Consider the following 3080-nt stretch of genomic DNA (forward strand, 5'->3'; position numbering starts at 1 on the left):
CCCCCCCCCCCCCCCCCCCCAAGACTTTCTGTGCAAGCTTATCAGAACTGCTGGTTGAAAACAACATCTTCAGAAACTGTGGCTGATCTGAAAAAAAGCTCATGGACAAATCTCAACACCTCGATGTCAAATGCAAATGTGATCATGTTTTAATTGAGCCGCTGGTAGAGTTTTCTGATGTCTCAAATCGTGTCCTGATGGACAAGATGTGAAAGATCTTTTTTTGTAATACCACTATCTACCCTCATGTTTCTCCCCCTTTTTCTATCTAAGATTATTATCTGATAAGGATAAAATGGCTGCGCTCTCCTGTAGTTGCAGCTTCGTGCACTCCGCCCATCTTTTGGACGACTGTACGTACATATTCGCGTTGTACCTCGGTGCAATTCCAATAAAGTTTATTCTGATTTATTCTGATATATATTTATATATATATATATATACACACATATACAGTGCCTTGTGAAAGTATTCTGCCCCCTTGAACTTTTCAACCTTTTGCCACATTTCAGGCTTCAAACATAAAGATATAAAATTTAATTTTTTTGTGAAAAATCAACAACAAGTGGGACACAATCGTGAAGTGGAATGAAATTTATTGGATGTGTCAAACTTTTTTAACAAATAAAAAACTGAAAAGTAGGCGTGCAATATTATTGGACCCCTTTACTGTCAGTGCTGCAAACTCAGTCCAGAAGTTCAGTGAGGATCTATGAATGATCCAATGTTGTCCCAAATGACTGATGATGATAAATAGAATCCACCTGTGTGTAATCAAGTCTCCGTATAAGTGCACCTGCTCTGTGATCATCTCAGGGTTCTGTTCAAAGCGCAGAGAGCATCATGAAGACCAAGGAACACACCAGGCAGGGCCGAGGTACTTTTGTGGAGAAGTTTAAAGCCGGATTTGGATACAAAAAGATTTCCCAAGCTTTAAACATCCCAAGGAGCACTGTGCAAGCAATCATATTGAAATGGAAGGAGTATGAGACCACTGCAAATCTACCAAGACCCGGCCGTCCCTCTAAACTTTCATCTGGAACAAGGAGAAGACTGATCAGAGATGCAGCCAAGAGGCCCATGATCACTCTGGATGAACTGCAGAGATCTACAGCTGAGGTGGGAGAGTCTGTCCATAGGACAACAATCAGTCATACACTGCACAAATCTGGCCTTTATGGAAGAGTGGCAAGAAGAAAGCCATTTCTCAAAGATATCCATAAAAAGTGTTGTTTAAAGTTTGTCACAAGCACCTGGGAGACACCAAACATGTGGAAGAAGGTGCTCTGGTCACATGAAACCAAAATCAAACTGTTTGGCCACAATGCAAAACGATATGTTTGGTGTAAAAGCAACACAGCTCATCACCCTGAACACACCATCCCCATTGTCAAGCATGGTGGTGGCAGCATAATGGTTTGGGCCTGCTTTTCGTCAGCAGGGACAGGGAAGATGGTCAGAATTGATGGGAAGATGGATGGGGCCAAATACAGGAACATTCTGGAAGAAAACCTGTTTGAGTCTGCAAGAGACCGGAGACTGGGACAGAGATTTATCTTCAACAAGACAATGATCCAAAACATAAAGACACATCTACAATGGAATGGTTCACAAATAAACATATCCAGGTGGTGGAATGGCCAAGTCAAAGTCCAGACCTGAATCCAATCCAGAATCTGTGGAAAGAGCTGAAGACTGCTGTTCACAAATGGCCCCCCACATTAAAAAATGTTCATTTGGAAACACCCCCCCCCCCCCACACACACACACACACACAAACTTTTACTATAAACATTAGTTCAGTCGGCGCTGTTTCTTTCTTAATGAGCAAATCCATTCCACTTGATTAGAAGGAGAATACTCAAACCACTAAAAGTCCACTCCAGATTTTCCTGGTTACCGCCAACTCTCCAGCTTCCAGCAGCATGCAGTGTTTGTGTGAAGTAGGTATCTCTGCAAACAAATTCGGAAGGCGTATCTGGGGGGGGGGCATCTGATTAGACGAGGCGTATCCGGGGGCCACATCTGATTGGACGATAGAAAACGGGCGTGTCTGGAGGGCCACATCTGATTGGACGACATAAAAATGGGAATGTCTAGAGGGCCACATCTGATTGGACAAAAAAAAAAAGCTGAACGGAAAAAATAAGCCGTTTGTGTTAACCATAGACATGTTATGTATATGGTGTTAACCGGTTCAACATTAGTGGCGTCTCCATAACTTCTCTTTCTGCCTCTTTTAACACAGAATTTCTGGTTACATTGCAAAATAAAAGCAACATAAATGGGTACTGGGGAGGGCTAAATGTTTGTTTTTTAATACCTAGCTATTACATTAAAAAACAAAATCCGATTTTGGTTGTTCAATAATGTGAAAATAGTTACAATCAATTTATATTGAAAGAAAAATAAAGTAACCAAAAATAATAATGATGAACTGGCTTTGGGACAAAGGATGTTTCCTTTAACTTCACATTTTCTTGTTCAACCTTTTAAAGCAGTCACTGCAGATAATTGTCAGTTTCTATAAGATTTCTGCAACTGGAGCAGGTATTTCTGTTTACTGGTCAACTTCCTCAGCTGTCTCAGAGCCCCCAGTATACTCCTGCGTACGTCCACACGCAGAGGTACGCACGTACGTATGCGGAGGTACAAGCGTACCCCCCAGGGCATGTCCGTGCAAAGCTCAAATTTTCAAGACCACATACGCGGTGTCACACAATAAACTGCCCAGCGACGGACTGTTTTGTATGCGACACCAATATATTAAATTCCCCTTCTTCATCCCTGATGTATGTATGTACGTATATAAATATATATATATATATACATAAACATACATATATACAGGTCCTTCTCAAAAAATTAGCATATTGTTTTAAAGGTCATTATTTTCCATGATGTAATGATAAAAATGAAACTTTCATATATTTCAGATTCATTGCACACCAACTGAAATATTTCAGGTCTTTAATTGTTTTAATACTGATGATTATGGCATACAGCTCATGAAAACCCAAAATGCCTGTCCCAAAAAATTAGCATATTTCATCCCACCAATGAAAGACAAGTGTTTTTAA

At 40.6% G+C, this 3080-nt stretch overlaps 1 protein-coding gene across 1 annotated transcript in view; it reads right to left on the reverse strand.

Annotated features, from left to right (window-relative positions):
• The window catches only part of LOC119408198, a 60692-nt gene that overhangs the window by 1669 nt on the left and 55943 nt on the right, over positions 1 to 3080 (reverse strand). The window lies entirely within an intron of this gene.

The sequence above is a fragment of the Nematolebias whitei genome, chromosome 3 (genome assembly GCF_014905685.2).
Source record: "Nematolebias whitei isolate Nwh7 chromosome 3, NemWhi1, whole genome shotgun sequence".
Taxonomy (NCBI): Eukaryota; Metazoa; Chordata; class Actinopteri; order Cyprinodontiformes; family Rivulidae; genus Nematolebias; species Nematolebias whitei.